Consider the following 24,861-nt stretch of genomic DNA (forward strand, 5'->3'; position numbering starts at 1 on the left):
CATAGAGCCAGAGAATACAGAAAAAGGCTCTTTGGCCCATCTAATTCATGCCAAACTATTATTCTGTCCCATCCTGTTGGGTAAACCATTATCCTCCATATCCACCTATCCACATTTTTCTTAAATATAGTAATCAAGCCTTCATTCACCATTCTCTGCTTGAAGTTCCCCCTAATGCTTATTTTAAACACTTCGCCTTAAACCACGTCCTTTAGTTATTGACTTGCCTAACCTCAAGTTGAAAAAAATCTGCTTGCATTTATTCTATCTATGCCCTTCAAAATTTTGTATACCCATTCCTTCTTTTGACAAATCCCTGAATCCCTATCTACATTATGCCAATTGATGCCAACTCTTGACCTACTCCATGGACCATCACACATGGGCCATTATAAACTGGCCAGCAACATGTTGGAATCTATTACAAGGCAATCAAGGCTTAATTTTGTTTTACTGTGGGTTGCTACTCCCTCAATTAAAGAGTGTCAGTTTTATTTGAAACACAAAATAATTTAATATTTAATCACATTTTTCTTCAGAACCCATTTCCTGCAGTAACACAGGGAGAAAAGGCAGTGCTTGAGTGAATCAGGTTTAAGCACAACCTGAATGAATCCATCATCCTATACAGATTTAAAATGTATGAGATACTGTATAATGAAGATAATATATTTTAAATAACGTTGCAGGGCAGCAAACACTAGGTTATATGTTATAAGAATAAAATAATATCAGGACCAGATCCCTCAAGCCTGTTCCATTACTCATTAAGATCATGGCTAATCTAATTGTTGGCAGGATTGACACTTTCCTGTTTGATCCACAAGGTCTTTGATTCATCTGTGACTCAAACATTTGTCTGTTTCTCGGATGACTAGGTGGTATAGAGAGGATGCTTTCACCTGTGGACAAATCTAGAGCTGGTGTACACCTCTTAAAATAAGGGTCACATGCTTGAGACAGAGATGTTCTTTTATTTCTGAGAATATTGCAAATGTTTGGAATTTTCTTCATCAAAGATGAACGGAATCTGAGATTTTGAGTATTTTATGGAAAAGGTACATATCTTGGCAAGCAAAGGCTAAAAGGTTACAGGGGAAGTCAAACATGTGGAGTTAACAACCAAATTGGCCAGTGACCTTACTGAAGGGTTGGTAATGGGCAGCATGTTTGCAACACTATTACAACAGCAGCAGGTCCAGGTTCGAACCTGGCACTGCCTTTTCTCCCTGTGACGTGTGTGAGTTTTCCCCAGGTGCTTCTCTTTTCTCCAGCCCTCCACAATATATACGGTTGGTAGGTTAGTGGGTGTAATTGGGCATCACCAGTTTAAATGGATGGAATAGGTCTCTACTGTGCTGTATCATTTTAAAAAAATTAAATGAATAATCCATCTGAAGTGAATGTGATTTATTTGTACTCCAAATTCATATGGCGATACACAAAAGATAGGGATGCTGGAAGAAGCCAGTAGGTCGAGAAGCATCAGAAGCAGTATTACAGGGAGAAAAAGAATGTCCAATATCTTTGGATCTTGATGAAGGATTCCAATACAAAACTTTTCTCCCTCTCATACTGCTTGACCCACTGAATTCTTCCAGCAGATGATTATTTTTTGCTCTTAATTCATTTGTCATTGGTCAACCATAATATTCTCAGCTCTCTTGATTAGAGAAATTTCAAATTCTCATAACATTCTGAGATCAAAGAACATCCTCCTTATCACCGGGTTTCTGTCCAAAATTAAACTAAGTTCTCGGTTCCCCCAGGTTAAAAAAGATGCTCTCAAAACCTATATTTTAGGAATATAATTCTTCAAAATTTCAGCGTCTAGGTCCAATCCACCATGAATAAAACAAATGATTTTTCTTTGCCCTGCTTTCAAGTCAGTGATATCACTGTTTAAATAAGGAGCAAAATAACCAGTATTCCTTTCAAGGGTGGTCCTTCCAGAGTTGTAGCAACACCTTGGACTATTTTGTGACTTTTGTAGCTTGATGATTTTCAAAACAAAACTAATTACAGGAGGCGGAGACAGTTTTGGGAAATCTCAGTTACACTTTACAAGGTTCAGTTATAATTAATGGAAATCTAACTTCAAATCATTTAAAAAAAACATGGACCAAGCAGACAATGGATCACTGAACACAACTGGTGCTGTTCACTTCCAGCAGAGATTCCAGGCTGCTCATTAACAGCCACATTCCTGTTATATTTCCAGCCTTGTTTTTGGAAATGTCAGGAGTTATCCGTGACAATTTTTTTGCTGTTTTTGCTGCAAGTCAAGTGTTTGTGATATGGCTCTACTGTTCATGTCTCAGGTCCAGTTTAATTGGCTTCCATGAAATAGTTCAAGATGAAGAAAACATGTTTCAATAGTGCTTTTCAGTATAACCTAAAGCTTTAAAAAAAAATCAGCAATTACTGTTACAATGTAGGAAGCTCAAAAGATAGTTTGAGCTTCACTGGGGCCACTCAACTCCATACTTCATTACAGCCATGGTCCAAAAGTGGTCCGAAGAGTAGATTTTCCTTGGGGTGGGGATGCCTGCCTCAAAATCAAAGCAGCCAGTAAAACTGGGCTCTGAGAAACGTGCCTTGCTAAAGTGAATAGTCTTGGTGGGTTGTGAAGGTAGGTGAAAGAGCAGGTAGTGTAGAGGAAACGTTGGCTGCAGAAGGACTTGGACAGATTAGGAGAATGGGCAGAGAAGTGGCAAATTAAATATAATGTCAGAAAGTGTATGGTCATGCACCTTAGTAGAAAAATTAAATGAGATGACAATTTTTAAATGGGGAGAAAAATGAAAATACCCAGATGCAAATTGACCTGTGAGTCCTCGTGCAAGATAAGCTGAAGGTAAACGTAGGTTGAGATGATGTGAAAAAGGCAAATGCAAAGCTGGCATTCATTTCAAGAGGAATAGAACATACGAGCAGGGATGTGATATTGAGGCTCTATAAGGCACTGTGAGACATCATTTGGAGTATTGTGAGCAGTTTTGGGCTTCTCATTTAAGAACCAATGTGCTGTCATTGGAACAATTTCAGAGGAGGTTTATTAGGATGATTCCAGAAGTGAAAAGAAGTATTTGACAGCTCATTGCCTGTACTCATTGGAATTTAGGAAAATGAGAGGTGTTCTTATTGAAATGTTTTGAACATTGAAAGGCATGAACAAAGTAGATATAGAATGGTTGCTTCCATTCTAAGAAGACACAACCTCAGGATTAAAGGGCATCCACTTAGAACAGAGGACTTTCTTCAGCCAGTAGGTAGTGAATCTATGGAATTTGGGCCACAGGTGGTTGTGGAGGCCAGGTCATTGGGTGCACTTAAGGCAGAGATTGATAGGATCTTATCTGCATCAAAAGTTATGTGGAGAAGACCTGGCAGAGGGGCCAAGTGGGAAGATAGATCAGCTCATGATTGAATGGCGGGGAGACTCAATGGCTGAATAGCCTGTTTCTGTTTGTATGTTTGATGGGTTGACCCAAAACAACAGTGCAGGAGGTACTCAGGGCTGCTAGCCTACACAGGCAAGGCTCCTCACCCTTCACTACACCAGCGATGCCATTGGTGCTGCCTCGTGCATCTATGATGAGCTCATTAACTTTATGCACTTTGCTGCCAACTTTCACCCTGATGTTAAATCCTGGGAAAACCCGAACCCAGCATCTGCAGATTTTCTTGCTGGGCTCCAGGAGATAGTCAGAGTAGTGACCAAAGTCCAATAGCATCAATCATCCTTTTTTTTCATTATAGTCAGATAGAAAATGCTCATTAATAATTGATTGCATTGTGTTTAATTTCATTGGTAACTTCTCAGCAAAAGAAACAGAGCAGCAAGACTGAGACAACGTTCAGTCAGGAGCTGGAAGTTCCAATGACTAACAAGAGTCTGACCACCTTCCCTTTGATGCCTGAATCCTACCTCCAATGTTAACATTGTCCAGAAATTTGCCAGGACCAACATTATAAATTCTATGGCTACTCAGTTAGCATAGCTGTTATTACAGTGGGAGTGACTGGGATTCAAATCCGGCGCTGACTCTTTGGAATTTGTACGTTCTACCTGTGTCTACATGGGTTTCCTCTGTCTGCTTCAATTTCCTCCCACCCTAAAAAAAAAAGTATGGGGTTGATAGTTTCATTTGGGTGGCACAGGATTTTAGGTCGGAGAGTCTGTTACTGTGTTGTATATCTAAATTAACAATAAATAAGTTAAAAGCAGGTCAAAGACTATAGCAAGTGATTAACCTTTGGATACTGCAAGGTCATCTGCCATCTACAAGCATATTCGGAGAACAATGAATGGATCTTCTACAACACTCAAAATAAAACTTTTAAACTATTCCAAGGCAAAACATGCTCCCCATCTAACCATTTGTTTGCTTTATCTCTGTTCTTTCACAGTCACAGTGTTTACCATTTTGAAATTGTAGCTGCAAACCACTAATCTTTGCTTGTAAAAAGAGAAAAAGAAATCACCAGCTCCAGATTCCTTTCTAATTTGTTCACCATCCTGACTGGAAGTGTATCTCAGATTACGAAAGGTCAAAATCAGGTAACTCTTACAAACAGTAATGTGTTGGTGATCAGATGTAATTTTTTTAGTGACTGAGGGATAAATAATAGCAAAGTTTCTAGAAATAGCATCCTGAGAGAGTGGCAAGGACCATTGTTTAACATCTCATCTGAAAGGGGAAGAACTGCTTTCCCCCTTTAGTGCTATATTTAGAGTCAGCCTGGATGCATTTTAATAGAACAGAGAACAGAAATCTACAGCACAGTAGAAGCCCTTCAGATCATTGACCAAATAACTGACTCCAATTGCCTAGAATCTCCCAAGTACATAACTCTCCATTTTTCTCAATTCTATGTACCTCATCGTCTCTTAAAATATTCTATTCAAAACTTTGGACTAGAACTTAATCCCACATCCCTTTACCACAGGAGAGTGACTCCAATCAATACCTGACATGATCAATGAGGTTTGGTAGTGAGTGGAAGCAAATTAGATGACCTCGAGATAGCGAGAAAAAAATGCCAAATACGAAAGAAACAAAGAGCTCATGGACACCCAAAGTTCCTGTCAAAGCCCTCCTTAAATTGATTTTCTTTCACCTTTTTGCACCTTTGTGGGAGACTTGGGATATGTTCATGAAACACTCATGGAGGTTAATGCTTTGGCCAAACAGGGCCTAAAAATGAAAGGAAGATTTGCAAGTTTTGTTTAATCTTCATGAACAGAGATGTTCAATGTCTTAATTTCCAAATATATTTTTTTTCCTTATTCTGCTTATTTGCAATAAACTCCTGTGGCGGCGCACATCCTCATGACAGACTGACCCCGCTTGTATCGCCACGTGGCGGGGCAGCCATGGGGAAATGGCATCGTCAGAGGTTTCTCTCTGACTCCAGCATCCCTTCCAGCGCGCACCCTGGGCAGCGATTATGATGTCACAATGCACCAGGTGACTGAGCTTATGCTGCCCTTAAAGGGACATGCTGAATTTGAATAAAAAGAGTCGTTAACGACCCTCAACATGGTGGCTGTGTTTCTTCCAATGCTCACACTGCCACAGTACATGTATTATTCAATCAGAAAATTGATATGGAGTCATACTATGCTCAGCTCACCCTTGCCAAATCAAGTTAAGATTCTGGGTTAGTTCTATTTGGTCCATGTACTTCTAAACCTTACCAATCTATACCTTTCCAAATGCTTTTTGAATGTTGTAATTGCACCCACATTCCATTGTTTCCATGCTGATCTTGATGGCCAGAAAGGAATTCAAAACAGTAAGTGATGGACAGTGGAAGCAGAGAAATGAAATGTTTTTGTTCGTTGCTGTGTGTTCGAAGAAATGGAAGCAAACATTTTGGGAGACTGCCCTTACAACCAGCATTTGTAAAATGGTCAGATTCAGAGCCAAAATAAATAAATGTGCTCAGTCCGCACGAGGGTGATAAGGAAATAATGTAATTATGTCTTGCAGCCTTGGGCCAAAGCCGACAAAATGTGAAACAGATATGGCCAGGTGACCACAGGTCAATGAAATCAAACCAGAATAAATGAGTTGATAAGGAGAAGTACAAGAATGGAGAATTTGGGGGCAAGGAACAATGAAAGCTTTGCAGATACATCATAATTGAAGTGATGTACCCCTCGTCAGAGAATTCAACACAATTAAGAGAAGCAAAGACTCCGATTCCTGGGTACTACCTTTTCTATTTGATTGTTTTGTAGTAAGTCAGAGAAGCATTAGTATACACACTGATGCTCAGTTTTGTATGACTTGCATTCTTGCTGTTGTTGTGAACTGCATGAATAAACATATTTATTAGATTACTGCAGATTCTCTCTATGCAGAACTAGTCATTGCTGTTGAGGGAGAAAAGAAACAATGTATTATCCATTAGCCTGATCACATCTATTGTCTAAGAGCTACCAACCACACTGTTGCCAGGAACACTTCGTAGTTCCCTGTGCAAGTCCCAGATTCCAGACTTGGTGGTGGTATTTTCTCATGCTTGTCAGGACTGCATTGGTGAAAACAAGGGGGCTCTGCTATTCCAGAGGTGTCCCAACTGTCTGACTAGAAAGTGAACTTACAGAAGCTGCGCCAGAGTAAAACTGGCAAAACATTCTGCCCCATGCCATATGCTTGTGAATCATCTTTGCATTCTCTCTCGTGCAATTACACCTGTGTAATAAAATGGTATCCAGAAATACACACAGCTGGGACCCAATTAATGATTTATATAGTTGAATCACAACCTCCTTCCTCATAAACTCTATTTGGTTTATGAAGATGGATATGCAACTTGCTCTACCTCACTGTCTTCAGAGATGTTTGAACATGTACATCAAGATTTCTTCTTCCCACAGTAATTTCTGAAGGCCACCATTTATTATGTAAATGTGACACTTAGTAGTTCTCTTGAAAGGCATTGCCTCACATTCTTTAAGATTAAATTCCATCTGTTGCTTTTCAACAATCTTACCAACTTATCAACATCACTCTGTTGTCAAACACTATTGTTCCAACTATCAACAGCAACCCGGCCGATATTCAATTTGCTGTTTGTTTTTCTTCGCACTGAATGTGATTTTGGATCCAACATCAAACGAAAAATACTTGAAGCAAAGATATCCTTTTGTGCTTCTATGTGGCTGTATACAGACATGAACAGTTCATCACTTCTTGATTGTCATTGAATGTGACTCATTATTTTATCCAAACCACAATTAGAAGCAAGGCTAAAACCTCCTCAGGCAGTGCAGAGAAAGTCCACCAGGTTGACTCCATGGATGAAGGGGTTAGCCTATGAGGAGAGATACAATCGTCTGGGGCTGTACTCGCTAGAATTTAGAATAATGAGAGAGGATCTTATAGAAACTATAAACTTATAAAAGGCATAGATAAGATAGAGAAATGTAAGTTGTTGACATTGGTAGGGGAGATGAGAATTTGGGGACGTAGCCTCAAGATTCAAGGTAGTAGATTGAGGAGAGATGAGGAGCAACTGCTTTTCCCAGACAGGGGAATTTGCTGTCTATTGAAGCAATCCAAGATTGGATAGATTTTTACATAGTAAGGTAACTAATGGAAATAGGGAAAAGGTGGAGATGAGCCAATCATCAGATCAGCCATGATTACACTGAATGGTGGAGCAGGCTTGACAGGCCGTATGGCCTACTCCTGCACCTATTTCTTATGTAAAAGAAAAGGATGTAATGTCCAGAATGGAGTGCAGAACAAATAGTTGTATAGTCACTCTACTGAATTAAAATAGACACGTGGACAAAAGAATCAGCGAGCATGGCATTTGGAATGTTTTATTCGGAAATGAAAGTTAAATGTCAAAAGACAACAGAGTTTCTGAGCTTCTGACAACAACCAAAATTGGAAACCAGAAGATGAGGTGAGAAGAGTGAAATGTTTGGGAAAAATACATCTCTCTCACGGGAGAATGAAAGAAATGCAATTGTGATGCCTCGAGGAACAGAGGTAAACACACTGAGTGGGAGATTTCATTAAAGCATAAGCTCAGTAACAATACAATTCTGACACTTCTCTTTCGTCTAAGTCAGAAGATCTTGGTTTCAATACCGTGACAGACAATTGCACGCACAATTCAACCTAGTACTCATTCCAGTCCTGAAGGACCACTGGGTTGTCAGACTTGGTGCCACTCTCGTAAAATAAGATGAGAATCTTTTGCCTTTTTTTTCCATGTAAAAAAAATACCATGGAAACTTTTATGGTGGAACAAGGGAGTACCCACTCTGTACTAGCCAAAGTTTATTCATCAACTTGCATGACTAAAAATAATTATTTAAATTTGAATTGCACGCAAAGTACCTGCTCTTTTTTTCTCCACATTATAATAATAATTCCAAAGAGTTTAGTAGGAATGAAGATGTCTTGAGGATCTCCAGAGGAAATAGAAGGTGTTACCTACATACAAATCCAATATTTCTGAAAAAATAAGCATCATAAAGTGATCCAAAATTGTTATGTTTAAATCAGACTTTGTTGGTTAAATCAAAAACAGGATTTAAATTTGATTTTAACCAACAAAGTCTGATTTAAACATAACAATTGTTCATAAATAATAGATATTAAACCTTTGTGAGAAGGCATTAAACTAAAAAAAAACTCATCAACAAAATTTGATTCAGACTTTCTTGGAAAATCAGATAATTCTGATTCAAGAAAATGCCAGATTTGCAAATGTCTAAAAAATTGAGATTTGGGAAAGTTAAATTTGGTAGAAAGTTGTTCAAATGATGCAAAATATCCATCAATGAACAGATCCTTAAAGCTTTGAAAAATAGCATCATGTTAAAAAAGGTTGAAAGAAGTGATTGGATACGATAGGGCTTGAGAGAGAAAAATTATGAAATGTATAATGTTTTCTAAATTGTGTCCAAATTCTCATAAATTATTTAACAATTTGATTATTTATTAACAGTTGAAAATGGAAGTGAAGAGCTAAGAAGCGCTAAATTAGAAAAAAAATTGGGGGAATTCAGTTTTATTGATAACCATAATGAGTGGTTAGAATGATTATGAGAGAACGATCAAAATGTAAGCCATCGTATATTGACAGCCCAATAGTAAAATCTAAAGTTAGGCAGAGCCATTCCACCATCTCTCTTCGATCTCTGAAGAAGAACTTTATTAAGGCGAGGATGTTTACCCTTCCGTATGCAAGATGATATGGCCAGATTGAAAGAGATATAAAAATTTAGGCAAAATATTCATTTTAATATAATTTATATAGCCAACTAAAGAAGTAGACAAAGGTGACCATTTGGTCAGGGAATGTTTCATTTGTTTAAGCATAGCAAGATAAAGTTTCCTTAAAAAGATATTTATGATTCCTTGTATTTGTAATACCAAAATATGTAAACTGATTTTTTTACCATCCTTAAATGGAGAATCACCACACACTGCTGCAGGAAATATCAATGGAAGAAGTTCACTTTTATATATTTTCAATTTATATCCTGAAAATTGGCTAAATTGTGAAAGCAATGACATCATATGGGGGAGGGAGGTGACTGCATCCGAAATGTAAAGTAAGGGATTGTCTGCATAAAAAGAGTCCTTATGTTCAATCCATTTCCACCATATCCCCAAGATGTCCCTGCACTCACGAAATGCAATTGTGAATGGTTCAATTGCCAGATCAAAATAATAAAGGGCTTAACAGGCATCCTTGACAAGTGCTGCATGCAGATCGAAAGGTTGAGATTGTAGTAAATTTGTAAGAAATTGTGGCAGATGGCTGTGAGCACAATAATTTAACCCATGTAAGACAATAGGCAATAGGTGGTGGAGTAGGCCAATTGCCCCATCGAGCCAGCACCGCCATCTTTAAGATCATGGCTGATCATTCTCTCTCAGTATCCGTTTCCTGCCTTATACCCATAACCCTTAACACCTGCCTCCAAGAGCTTTATCTAACTCTCTTTTGAAAATATCCAGTGAATCTGCCCCTACCACCCTCTGCGGCAAAGCATTCCACAGATCCACACTTCTATGTGTAAAAAGTTTCTCCTCATCTCCATCCTAAAGGGCCTTCCCTGTATTCTTAAACTATGTCCTCTAGTCCTAGTCTCTCCCAACATTGGGAACATGTCATCAGACTTCACCCTGTCTAGCGCCTTGATAATCTTATATACCTCAATCATGTCTCCCTTCATCCTTCTAAACTCCATCACATATAAGCCCAGTTTTTCTAACCTTTCAGTGTATGTCAATCCTACCATCCCGGAAACCTACATTGCACTCCCTCCATAGTGAGTGTCCTTCCTCAAATTTGGGGACCAGAACTGGACTCAATATTTCAAGTGAGGTCTCACTAGGGCCCTGTATAACTGCAAGAGGGGATCTCTATTCCTATACTCCAATCCCCTCTTTATGAAAACCAACATGCCATTTGCACTCCTCACAGCTTGCTGAACCTGCATGCTAGCTTTTAGCGACTGGTGTATGAGTAAACCCAGATCCTCTTGCACTACCCCACTCCCTAGCTTGACTACATTTAAATAATACTCTGCTCTCTTATTACTGCCTCCAAAATGGATAACCTCATATCTTCCATTCTTCCATCCACTCCCCCAATCTGTCCAAGGCCCCCTGCATTTTCCTGACATCCTCCTCACACTTTACCCTGCCACCCAGTTTAGTAACATCTGCAAATTTGCTCATGTAGTTAATAATTCCTTCATCCAAATCATTTACATAAATGATAAACAATTGAGGACCCAACACCGAACCCTGTGGTACCCCACTCATCACGTCCTGCCATCCTGAAAATGACCCGTTTATCCCAATCCTTTGTTTCCTTTTTATTAACCAATTTTCTATCCATGTCATCACCCTACCCCCAATACCATGCTCCTTGATTTTGCCTACTAGCCTCCTGTGTGGGACCTTATCAATTTCTGGAAGTCCAAGTACACCACATCCACTGGTTCTCCTGAGTCCACCCTCTTTGTCACATCTTTGAAAAATTCCAGAAGGTTTGAAGCATGATTTTCCTTTAAGGAATCCATGCTGACTAGCACTGATACTATTATTTCTGCCTAAGTGTTTTGCTATCTCTCCTTTTATGATAGATTCCAATATCTTCCCCACCATTGATGTCAGGCTGATTGATCTATAATTTTCTGATTTCTCTCTCCCTCCCTTCTTAATAAATGGCACTACATCAGCCACTCTCCAATCCACACGCACCTCCTCCAAATCTATGGTCCTTTGGAAAATGTCGACCAGTGCCTCCACAATTTCCAGAGCAACATGTCTAAGCACCCTGGGATGCAGCACATCAGGCCTTGGGGACTTAACTGCCCTCAGTCCTAACAATTTACCGACAACCAACTGCTTCTGGATCTGGATATCCTTCAGATTCCCCATTTCCTTAGGAAATTTCACTGTCCCTAGATACTGCATGACCTCTACCTCCCTTTCTGACCATAACCTGTATCCTCCTTGATGAAGATAGGTGCAAAGTATCTGTTAAATTCTTCAGCTATCTCCTCCCTTATTATTACAGTTTCCTGTAATAATTTCACCATTTTTAAGGGCCCAATTTTGGTCCTAACCAATTTCTTCCTCTTTACATAAGTAAAGAAGTTGAACCAAAATTAAAATTTTCAAGGGTCATTAACAGATATGTCCATTCTATATGATCCAAAGCTTTTTCACCATCAAATGAAAGAATAAACTGAGACATTTTCCTGGAAGGAAAACACATAATATTCATTAAATTATGTATATTAAAATAGGAATATCAGTTTTTAATAAACCCCATTTCATCTTGAGAAATAACTGACAGTAAAATGTTTTCCATTCTATTGACTAAATTTTAGCATTAATATTCAGTAAGGAGATCGGCCCATAGGAGGAACTTTTGGTTGTGTCTTTACCTTTCTTTGGAATTAAAGATATGCAAGTCTCATTCAATGAATTTTGAAGTTTACCCTGTTTAAACAAATCTGCAAATACCGCCTTTAGAGAAGATGTGAGCAATTGAGAAAATAATTTGAAAAATTCCACATTGGGTCCAAGGGCCTTACCAGATTGTAATAAGGAATTAGAAATCTTTATTTCCTCTTGTGAAATAGATTCATCCAGTCTAATTTGACTATCTGAAGAAATTTTGGGAATATTTAATCTGTCAAAGAAATTTTCCATCAAATCACCATCATTTGTACATTCAAAAGAGTATAGTTTGGAATAGAATATTTTAAATGTATTGTTTATCTCCAAATGATCTGAAGTCATAATATCATTATCTTTATGAACATCTTAACGTGACATTTCGCACCAACTCCTTTTAATTGGTTGGACAAAAATTTACCAGATTTATCACCATGAATGTAAAATTGACTATTAGATTTCAAAGGTTGGCATTTGGCTGGAGATGCTGAGAAGATAAAATTTAGTCTCATGTTGAATTTGTTTATATATATATATATATATATATATATATATATATATGAGTCTTTATTGTTGATCTAACTATTTAATTAACTCACATCTTTATTTATTGGTCTTTCTTTATAACTAAACTCCGAAAAGAGATTATTATCAAAAAAGAAAACTATCTGTTCTTCCATAAATTTAACAAAGTCCTTCATCTAATAATCGTACTGAATTAAAATGCCAGTGCCTTTTATCTTGAGGAAAATTAGGAAGATGCAATGACATTGGTCAGATATTACAATACTGCCGCATACATAATGACCTCCAGCCAGCAGATGGCTTTATTAAATCATAGAGTACAACTCCATAAGCTGTAACCAAAAAGATCTAAACAATAAAACACCATCGCAAAGCAAAATACCCATAATCCTACCCCCGTTCTTTTCAAGTCCCACCCCCCCCGGCTGATGGAAAGACTGAAAGAGTGCTAATTAATCCTAAAAGCTCAATATCTTCTAGTATTTATTAGATGTTCTTGTTCTAAAGCAAAATAATAACATTTCCCCACAGCTCTTCATATCAAACCAAAAGAAGCCATGTTTAGTCTAAATACAGTCAACATCAAAAAAAAATAAAGTTTTCTCATGAAGTTATTAAAAAAATGTGTTACAGGATATATAAAATAATTTTTATCGCAGTTTGATAGAGTAAACTTAACTGTATGTACAATCAAAGTGGTTGAATTCTTTTCCTGCAACCACTTCACATTAAATCAACTAATAAAAACAATTCTTTCTGTGTGAGAGCTTTCAAAACAAATGAATGAACATTTAACATTAGAATTCAATCATCTGTTCAAGTTAGCCATTCAATAGAAAAAGAAAGAGAGAGAATTTCATTCAGGAGTTGGATCGAGAAGGATACAAACGAACTCCCAAGCATCTTCCACCAAACCAAACCAAATTTTGCTCCATTGGGAAGAGATATATGGCGACGTTCTTGGAACAGCAGTGAAGGCTTCCACCGATGCCAATGAACTTCAACATAACCTCCCTGAAGATGGCCTGCTGCTTCAGAACATCAGGAGAATAATCTTCCATTATTCTACATTTTTTGCCTTAGTATTTCAGGGTACCTTTATGAAGGGCTTCATAAATCAGCAGTTCATTTGTTTGATAAAGATATGGGTGTATAACCATTGAATGTGGTTTTTTCCCCTATTTATGCTTAGGCAATAATAAACAGCGTGTTCTGTCAAGCTCCAGTGGCTCTGGAAATAACTAATCTCCAACAACCATTGTCAACAATATCTTTCGTATCTTCAGCCAATGTGCAGGTTCAACTTTCCAAATCAATTGCTCTCTCATTATTGTCTTCTAGGTGGTGGACCCAGTCATTCAATTTACTTAAAGTAGATTCTGCTAAGGTCAAACGCTCACCTTGTTTTTCGATGGAAAGACAGACCCATACAAATTGATTTTTCCAGTACCAAAAGCCTATCATCTGGATATTTAAATCCTGCATCAATAGATTCATTATTTTGTTCAAGTACATTGGAGGAGCCCTCAGTCGTCGGATTTGCCAGTGGAATAGGTGGAGTTTCTTGTCTCTCAGTTTTTCTTCCCACTTTTAGCGATCTTTCCAGCTCTTGTATCCATTTCAAATATAGAATATGCAATTCAACACTACTTTGAAAGTTTTAAGAAAAGTAAACATGAGAAAAAGTTTACTGAATGTATGGAGCTGTGATAAAGATGTCTACTCCATATTACACCTAACCAGAAGTCAGACATGTTTCGGTAACTTTTAATTCTACTCTTATAAAAAGTAACAAAGCCGAAATAAGTTTTCTTAAACAGTCTTTATTAACAAACATAAAAAGGTTAACATCTCCAGTAACATTCAGTATCAATAGCAAAAACTACCGTAGAAGAAAGTAATGTTCTAGCGAAATACCAATTATTCACAACATGTGATGTATAACGTTTTAAGGTCTGTGTAACAGTCAAAAGGAAATTTTGACTCCTAGCTCACCCTCCTTGGATAGCCGCTACTGACACCTTTTTTCTTTGGCTTGGCTTCGCGGACGAAGATCTATGGAGGGGGTAAAAGTCCACGTCAGCTGCAGGCTCGTTTGTGGCTGACCAGTCCGATGCGGGACAGGCAGACACGGTTGCAGCGGCTGCAGGGGAAAATTGGTTGGTTGGGGTTGGGTGTTGGGTTTTTCCTCCTTTGCCTTTTGTCAGTGAGGTGGGCTCTGCGGTCTTCTTCAAAGGAGGTTGCTGCCCGCCAAATTGTGAGGCGCCAAGATGTACGGTTTGAGGTGATATCAGCCCACTGGCGGTGGTCAATGTGGCAGGCACCAAGAGATTTGTTTAGGCAGTCCTTGTACCTTTTCTTTGGTGCACCTCTGTCACGGTGGCCAGTGGAGAGCTCGCCATATAACACGATCTTGGGAAGGCGATGGTCCTCCATTCTGGAGACGTGACCCACCCAGCGCAGCTGGATCTTCAGCAGCGTGGACTCGATGACTACCTAATGAATGTACTTTTCTACACATGCATGCTCCTTGAGGAATGTGCTGGCCCTGGCTCCAACTGCCTGCTGCTGGAGGTGAGTCGAGCACGTATGCCTCAAACCAATCCATGGTGCATGCACACTGGTGGATATGTTAGCCCTGGATGAAGCTGCTGCTACCAGGGCTGAGCCAACCATGCCTGTTTGGCCACGGGAAGAGTCTCATGGACCCCAGGGAATCACCGATGCCCATGGCCAAAACACAGTAAAGGAACAAGCCTTTTGCTCTTACACAGGGCACTAATTATTATAATGAGATATAATGTATTTAATAATAATTACATAACTATACAATCAATTATAACTATTAACCACATAACATTCGAAAATTATGCAAGTCTTCTTTATTCATTTTTAATAAAGCCAGAGATTACCAGCACTTAGACTTTTTTCCAATGCCTATCAGAGGGGGATGCCCGGGGAACATCATACCCGGACTCAGGGTTCAAAGTGGGCCTGGGACTCCTGAGAAAATCAGTGGAGAAAATTCGGGCAAACATGGGGAGATGGAGACCAGAATGTTAGTGTACCAAATGCGCAGGTGCCTACTTCTGAGGTGAACGGCAGCGGCTGCAGTGTTTCAGTCATCAACTCATCATCGATTGGAGTAGTGATGTGGCTGTGTGGCAGCAGAGTGGACTTTGAAGGGAGGTCAGAATAGAAGGGAGGGGGAGGAGGGCAAGAACTCGGAGAAGTGGGAAGGGGTAGGAGGGAAGCCAATGGCATACCATAGCCAGGCTCTGAGTTCAGGGCCAGGGGAGCAAGACCTCATACAGAAGGAACCACGTGGTGAGCGCTGTCGGGTGGGGGGGAGGGACAGGTGGTGGCAGACGGTGTCCGACCATCCAATGGCAGGTGCAGCTCCCAACCAGACCCCGACCAGCTCAGCTACCATCCAGACCCTGACCAGTGCAGCTTTCAGAAAAGGATCTGAACTTTGTGAGCAGGGAATATGCAGTTTGGGGGGTGGGTTGATGAAGTGAAGGAGTTGGGTGCGGATTGGAAGGAGCCTGCGGGATGGACGTGGGTACTTTTGAATAAAGGTCCTGCTGATTTTAACGGTGACAGTTTTGGAAAAGAATCAAAATTTACCCTCAGTACATCAAGCAAATTTTGGAAATGCACAGTTAAAGCCATTAGATCTTTTGAACTTGTTAACAGACTTGGTGACCCATTTCAAAATGTATGGGTTAGCTTAAGAATACTGTTAACAACTCCAGCAACAGCAGATTCTGCAAGAGGTCATTTGGCAAACTCAAGCTGATTAAGAATTATTTAAGGTCTACAATGTCTCAGGAACGTCTTATGGATTTTGCCAGGCTAAGTATTCAATCAAACATTGCCTATAAATTAATTTTCATGCTGTGATTCAAATCTTTTCACAAAAAAGAGGCCAGGAAAGCTCTTTAAATTAAACACTAAGCTTATCTACCTTTTTTTGTTTCCTTTTTATTAATAATTATGTCTTCTGATCTTCTGATCTGTGTTGCAATATAAAAGGATGTTTCAATGTGAATTCTTACTTCTTATCTGTATTGTAGCATAAACAAAGATGTTCAAAATGAATGCACTTTCTTCTCTTTGATCCTTCTATTTTATTTATTTTTATTCATATTTATCATGGAGGGAGTATAGAAGCGTAAGGCCTCAAATTGAGAAAATCAACAGAGCGCTTCATTCCACCCCTCACTCATCTTCCAAACCATTATTGGCCGTACAGGCTCATGGCATAAAACTGTATTGGATAAAAACAAGATGACTAATGAAGAAGGGAGGGGGACCCCGAAAGAAACTTTGTACCCCCTGATGAAATTCCTCTCAGAGGCCATGATCCATACCACCACTCTGTAGTCTGGGTAGTGGCAAAGTACAAAACACGTCACAAATGAAGTCAGATTGGATTTGTCAAAGTTCCTCTGCTTTACATCTTCTAAACATTAAGTCGAGGAAATTCATGTCTGATGGAATTCATTTTTCTCACACTTCATTTTCACAGCATTCACAGCTGAAATTTTCTGCCCATCATATAGTTCTTGCAATCTGTTGTTCTCTTCTTTAACTGCATCTAACTCCAGTGCTGCAGTTTCTAATTCTTCTTTAGTTGCCTTGGCATTCTGTTCCAGATTAGCTTGATTACTTTCCATTACTTTAAGATATTTCCTGTGTTTGTCTTCATTTGCTTGTAAGCTTCCTTTAGTTTTCTCCAGTGCATGAACACAAATCTGTTATTTTCAAGGTATTCACTTTACCTGAGCGCAACAAGCTGGGCACTTCCTCCAAGTTTTTGGATATGATTTATCACCTTTTGTCTATCATTGATTGGTCAAGTGTGACATCTAAAAGAACCAAAGCTTGGAAGTCAGAATGGGCTTCACACTGAGCACTTTTGCTTGTACTTGCGTCAGATGTATATATAAGATGCAGATCTTCCTCATAAAGTTTGTGTCCCTCCACAATTATGTTGCCTGTTCTTTGGAACTCCTTCAACAGGAAACTCAGAAGTCCCTTGAGAGCTGCAGTAACAAACTTAAATGGTCCTTCCTGGATCTTTTCCAACACCATACGATCTGGTTCTATCCTAAGCCAAATACCACTCTTGTCATTATCTGTGGATAAGGTCAGCTGATGGACATTTTTCCAGGGATTTATTTCTTTCAGTGCTTCTGAATCCCAGTGAATAACCACAACATCTTTCAAAGGGTATTTAACAGGAGTGGATTTTCTGTCTTGCATCACTCTTCCAAGCTCGTGAATAGAGTCCACATTATTTTGAAGAACTCAAATAACAATATCATCTTTGGAAGATAAACAAACTTCAGTCCAGAGTTCACTTGTATCTTTGAGTTAAAACGGCATCCAGTAAACCCCAGATCTTCCTCAAACAAATTAGACACAGTTTTCCCTTTGGGTGGTGATAATGGTGCAAAATCCATGAAAGGGAGGGGTCTGAAGTGAGGCTGGATGTGACAATTGAATAGCTAGTAAGGCTGGTACCACATCCATTATCATGCCTTTTGATTTAACATGAGATCCATCTTCAGCATATCATTTGGCACTTGTCTTTTCTTCAGCATTCTGCCTCTCATATGAAGAGTTTGAGGTCTTAGAACCAGATTTTGAAAGAGATTTATCTGATTTTCTTGATTTTAATGGACATGTCTCTTTAACCTTCGCAGCAACAGGTTTGCTCATCTTCTTTTCTTTCTGTGGTTGGTCATAGATAAGATAAGATTCAAACAACATTGGTTCCTCAGACTTATCAACAGTCACAGCATTTGTAGAATCCTCCTGTAAAGAGGCAGCCAGAATCCACTTATGGCTCCTACAGAGCTCATCAACTAGAACTGCAGTCTTTTCAGCCACTTTTTCCTGCAACTCCAGATCCAAATTTGCAAATTTCAATTTAGTCTCATTTTCCGACAATTTATCTTGAAGCCTTTTATTAGAGTATCTCTCTGCATCCAGTTTTTTTCAATGGGAAAGTAATTCTCCTGTTATTTTCAGAGAAGTTACTAAATTGACATGTTGTGAAAGGGTCACGTGATGCACTGGCAACTCTGGTTTCAGTTCTGCAGAAGTAAACTTGAAGTGCCAGAATTCCTTCATCTTGTTTCTTACATTGCGGAATTATTTCTGCATCGTTATTAGTCGGGCCTTCAAGGTATATTCTTGATTTTTTTTCTGTAGTCAGCTGTCTTGTGTTATTAACCAATGACTTGTTCTCTTTCAAAAGGTGAATCTCCTCCTCCGACTGTATGCATGTTGATAAGACTGGATCCCTTTCCTCAATAACTGGATTAATTTCTTCACCAGTTATTTATTTTTTTCTGCTTTTGGGCTTTGTGAATTCTATCTATTAAATCTCTATTCTTGCCAACTGCTCTCCAGACCTTTCTCTTGGTCACTTTCCAAATTGAACAATCATTGGATTCATTCTCATCCTTTTTAAATCCAGTTTTGTTTCCAAGTGCAAAGTTAAAATCTTTCTGTTCACTTTGTGATTATCCAAATCTTCCAAGTCCATTTTCAACATTTGGTTCTCCAAAGCAGTTACACCAAAATGTCAGTCACATGGTCCTTTATTCTATCAGTGGAATTTTCTCTGTTCACTTGTTTTTCAGCATGTTGCAAGACTTTTTTTCCATTGACTTTGTCTTCTGTAACTCTGGGCTACAGAAGCTACTTTCAGATTTGTTCTCAGTCATTTGTTTTCGTCTTGCCTCAGATTCATCTTCACAGGAATAACCACATGCAGTATTTGCATCATCCACTGATGCTTCATTTTCATCCACTTCTGTCAATAACTGACATTCCTTCAACACTGGTTAAGATGTTCTGGATTTATTTTTGTCAGCTCAATTTTCATAATTTTTTCATGGATCTGCCTCCTCTTCTTCAGATATGGCTCGAAGTGTTCGTCTATAATTTTCTGGAGAAAGTTCCCTGTGTCACCCTTTTAAGACTCCTTTATTATACAGAGCCGTTGTCATACCCACGCTCCTGTTCGGCTCTGAATCATGGGTCCTCTACCGGCATCACCTACGGCTCCTAGAACGTTTCCATCAGCGCTGTCTCCTCTCCATCCTCAACATTCATAGGAACATCAAAGTACTCGAGCTGGCAGAGTCCGCAAGCATCAAATCCATGCTGCTGAAGACCCAAATGCACTGTGTGGGTCACGTCTCCAGAATGGAGGACCATCGCCTTCCCAAGATCGTGTTCTATGGCGAGTTCTCCACTGGCCACTGAGACAGAGGTGCACCAAAGAAGAGGTACAAGGACTGCTTAAAGAAATCTCTTGGTTCCTGCCACATTGACCACCGCCAGTGGGCTGATATCGCCTCCAACTGTGCATATTGGTGCCTCACAGTTCGGCGGGCAGCAACCTCTTTGAAGAAGAGCGCAGAGCGCACCTCACTGACAAAAGACAAAGAAGGAAAAACCCAACACCCAATCCCAACGAACCAATTTTCCCTTGTAACCGCTGCAACCGTGCCTGCCTGTCCCGCATCGGACTTGTCAGTCACCAACGAGCCTGCAGCAGACGTGGACATACCCCTCCATAAATCTTCGTTCGCGAAGCCAAGCCAAAGAAAAAAAAAGAAAATTATAAGTAAATTCGTTCTCTTCTAATGTATTGGTGGATCTTTCTACTTCCTGTGGTACGAATTTCTTCCACTTTGAGATGAGGTTCTTAGCACTTCCTCCAATTACATAATGCTTTCCAAATTCAATGCATCAATGGACCTCCACTAGCTTGCCAGATTTTGAGACTAAGTCCAAGAAATGCTTGTTTTCTTTTGAAGGTTCTTCGTCATAGCTGAGGCAGTTAGGAAGGTCAAATCTGAACTGTTGTTCTCACAGCTCGTCAAATTTCACAACCAATATCCTGTTGACACTTGTCCCTGACTGGTTCTGAGCATTATAACTTTTCCCTCCAAGAGATCTATTAAGTGTCCATCCAAGCATGGTTTTTACAGCACAAAGATGTTTTTACAACACATCTCCCACACTCTGTATTACTTCTAATGGTTCCAGAGACTTTGGTACATCTGAGCCCTGGACTCAGGCTGATTGCACTACATATATCAGAGCAGCAAAGAGACACAGAGTCATAGAGGTAGACACCACAGAAAAAGGGCATGTATCCCAACTCATCCATGGTGGCCAAGTTGCCTAATTGAGCTCATCTAATTTGCCCTGGCAAATAGCTTGCTATCTAAGACTGCACACAATCCTTCATGTACAGTTGTATAATGTATGATGTTTCAACTCCTGTACTCTGTGTCCAGACTGATGAAGGCAAGGAAGCCAAATGCCTTCGTCATCACCCTGCCTATTTGTATCACCACTCCCAGGGTGTAACTTATACAATTGAAGGATGACTTTCTCCTCTTTATTCTATGCCCAGTTAATTTAGTCTAGTTGAGGTTGTTACAAAGTTTACAAAATAACATAAATATGAATGGAATTGGACAAAGTCATCATGGATTAATTTCGCTTTCAATTAGAACCTTAGAACATTATAGCACAGAAAACAGGCCCTTTGGCCCTTCTAGTCTGTGCCAAAAATTATTCTGCATGGTCCCACTGACCTGCACCAAGTTCATATCCCTCCATATCCCTCTCATCCATTGACCAGTCCAGATTTTTATTAAATATTAAAATTGATCCTGCAGTCACCATTTCAGATGGGAGGTTGTTCCACACTCCCACCAACTCTCTGTGTGAAGAAATTCCCCCTCATATTCCCACTAAACTTCTCCCCTTTCACCCTTAACCCATGCCTTCTGGTTTGTATCTCACCTCCCCTCAGTGAAAAAAGCCTACCTACATTTACTCTATCCTTACCCATCATAATTTTGCGAATCTCCGCTTGATCTTCTACACTCAAGGGTATAAAAACCCAATCTGTTTAACTCAGTTCCTCATATAAACCTAGTACAATTGTTTTGAGGATTTAACTGGTAAAATAGATGAGGGAAAAGCAGGGCTTGCAGCAAGCATAGATTTTCTGAAATCTGTTGGGAAGATACCATGTGAAAGATTAATATGCAAAACTAAAGTGTATGGGTTCGAAGTAATATATTAGTTTGAATTGGGTATTGATTAACAAAATGGAAATATTGAATGGTATAACTTTTTTTGAGATGTCAAGCTCTAATCATTAGGGTGACACTGAACTTAGCCTTTGGGACTCAGCTGCGCATTCGATGCTGCAACAGAATGCAGTAATTCAAATGAGTGGGATTGTGGTGTGGTGACGATAAAGCTTCAAAGCAAGTTATACTGAGCGACTGGGTAAAAACAGGGCAGATGTAGTTTAATGATAATAAACACAAAGTTCTCCACTCAGGCAGGAAAAACAGAAAATGGGCATATTATTCACATGGACTTTTGAGACATACGGAGATAAGGGTGTGCTTTCAACACTAGTCATTCAAAGCAAGTATGTAGGTGAGGCAAGCAGCAAAGAAGGCAAGTTAAATATTACCTTCCTAGTGCAAGGATGTTTTACAACAATGAAATATTTCTGAGTGACAATAAACAGTGCAACCACCTGGAACAGACAAGAGATTGTTGGACTGGAAGAATTACAAAAATAAAAGTAAAATTATGAAAGAGCATGGCAGAAAGCTATGTGAAATTGCTTCATATCATACATTGCAAGATAATATGTTACCAACACTCAAGACACTTGATCAAATGTTGTCTTGATGTCAAAGGCAATTGCCCTCACTTCACCTCTGAAGGTTAGCAGGTAAACTGCAAGTAAAGATTCTGTTCAGCCTTGAATTAATTTGTAAAATTAATCTTGACCTGAATTTGCTCTAATCTCTCTGTACCATGAGTGTGTGACTTGGCACATTCAAAAGCCATCTACAAATTTGTCTGCAGAATCACTGACGGCAATGAGAAAGCATACAGAAGGGAGAAGGATCAGCTGGTTGAGTGTATCATAACATCCTTGGATTCAACATTAGCTAAAACAAGCAGCTGATTGTGGACTTCAGCTTGGGGAAACCAGGAAAATTCAAACTAATCATCATCATGGGGTCAGCAGTGGAAAGGGTTAAGAACTTCAAATTCCTGCATGTCAACATCTCCGAAGTCTTATCCTGGGGCCTCCATATTGATGCAATCATGAAGAAGGCATGGCAGTGGCTATGCTTCATTAGGATTTTGAAACATAACGTATTTATGTAAAAATGCTCCGTGGTCCGAGAGAAACACTATCTTATCTTTACTGTGATACATTGTATGAACGACAAATAAAGGTGACTTGACTTGAGGAGTTTGTCACCAAAGACTTGCGAATTTCTGCAGGTGCACCATGGAGAGCCTTTTGACTGGTTGCATCACTGCCTGCAAATGGACAGTAAAAGGACACGAAGGGTTGTGAACTAGGCCCTGCGCCATCACAGGTTTTCACTCCATAAAGAACAAGAGGCTGTGTCTCAAGAAAGCAGCCTCCATCCTCAAGGACCCTCGCCACCCAGGCCATGCCCTCTTCTCACTGCTAACATCAGGTAGAGGAGCTGGAAGACGAACACCCATTGCTACAAAAACAGCTTCTCCCTCTCAGCCATCAGAATGGACAATGAACCATAGACACTGCCTCGCTTTTTCTCAAATTTATTTTTTTTTAAATTGTTTATTTCTTGTGACAGATGTTCAAGTCAAAAAATTTTTGATACTGATTCTGAAATGTGTTGGAAGAATAGAACTGAACTTCAATTTTCAGTGTTTCTTGCAAATCAGCTAGTTATGGCAGCTCGATAATCCTGGACCCTGCTGCTGCTGTGAGAACAGAGCTGCAGAATGTCCAGGAATCCTCATTAAAATCGACAGGTAAGGTATGCAGTTAGTAAGCTTCAATTAATAGAATGAAATGCAGTCTTGCAGTGACACGGTGACATCTGTTCCTACTGAAGAAATTGATTTTGCCAACAATTTGAATTAAACATAGCAAAATTGGGAATGGCATAAAATTGATTTATCATAATAGGAATTTTTAAAATAAGCAAAGTTGATTGCATGTTAATAATGAGGGCAAATTAATATATGCTTGAGACAATAAATTGGGACGAACCTAACGAACCTTCCAGAAAGTTTGTCTTGTTAAGATGTATCCTTTCATCAAGAAGTCTGTCTGTCTTAACAATGCGTATTTGATAAGTTTTGGAGGACAAAGCAATGTACAAGCTTTTAAATTGGGTGGAATTGTGCTAGATAAGCAAAGACAAGCTTCATCAAGATGGAAAAATATGTATGGCTGGTGAAAACCACGTAGCACAAACATCTGGTTCTTTCCTAATTAACTTTAACCCTTTAATGATTAATTTAATAGAATAACTTGAAAATCTAGTCATTTTTTAACTGTTTACATTTATGATATTTTAAAGCCTATCTAAAATACAGTGACATGCTTTGTTGCATGGACGAACCAAGATACATTCACAAAAACCTTCATTTAGAAAGGCACTGATTAATCTGGAGCCATCTTCAAGGATTTGCCAAGGATCTGACTGACTAGAATCATAGATTTGTAGAAACATATTTGCCAACCATTCACTTCTTCACCAAACCAGCATTAATCCTAATGTATTCTCACATTTTCATCTGTCTCCAGCTTCCCCCACTCATCTACATTCTTGGGGCAATTTATGGCAGCCAATTAACCTACCAACACACAGATCTTTGGGACGAGGGATGAAACTGGAGTATCTGCAGAAACTTTATATACCATAAGACCGCAAGTCCATAAGATGAGGGAGCATATATAGGCTATTCCGTCCATCTAGACTACTTCGCCATTCAACCGTAAGCTGATCCATTTTCCCACTCACCCCCACAGCTCATCTTTCTCCCCATAACTTTTTATGCCTTGACTAAACCTATCAATCTCTCCCTTAAATACATCCAATGACTTGGCCTCCACAATTGCCTGTGGCAACAAATTCCACAGATTTACCAATCTCTGGCTCAAGAAATTCCTCCCCATCTCTGTTCTCATTGGGAGAAAGAAACTATTGAGGGGCCCACAAGGAGGAAAAATTAGAGCATTGAGTTTGTTGCAGGATCACGGGTGAATGTTATCAAGGATCAAAGGGCCTCAAAGACTGGTCAAAAATGTCCATGTATCGGAGGGCCTCTCCGTCAGCACACTGAGACAACAATGAGCAAGGCTTTTACTTTTTGAGAAGTATGAAGAGATATGGCAAGTAGTCAAATACTCCATCAAATTTCAACCCCTCACGACACTTTCTGCAGTATAATGACTGGTTGTATCATGTTTTGCTATAGTAAATTCAATGCCCTGAAATGCACAGAGCTG

At 39.3% G+C, this 24,861-nt stretch overlaps 1 protein-coding gene and 1 long non-coding RNA gene across 2 annotated transcripts in view; one reads left to right on the top strand and one right to left on the bottom strand.

Annotated features, from left to right (window-relative positions):
- Nucleotides 1–24,861, bottom strand: part of LOC138762456 (contactin-associated protein-like 5) — a 762,501-nt gene that overhangs the window by 472,174 nt on the left and 265,466 nt on the right. The window lies entirely within an intron of this gene.
- On the top strand, nucleotides 5,534–6,349 carry LOC138761903 (uncharacterized). The gene is made up of 2 exons (XR_011356594.1): nucleotides 5,534–5,667; nucleotides 6,000–6,349. It is a non-coding gene; the product is annotated as an uncharacterized lncRNA (long non-coding RNA).

This window comes from Narcine bancroftii, chromosome 4 (genome assembly GCF_036971445.1).
Source record: "Narcine bancroftii isolate sNarBan1 chromosome 4, sNarBan1.hap1, whole genome shotgun sequence".
Classification (NCBI taxonomy): domain Eukaryota; kingdom Metazoa; phylum Chordata; class Chondrichthyes; order Torpediniformes; family Narcinidae; genus Narcine; species Narcine bancroftii.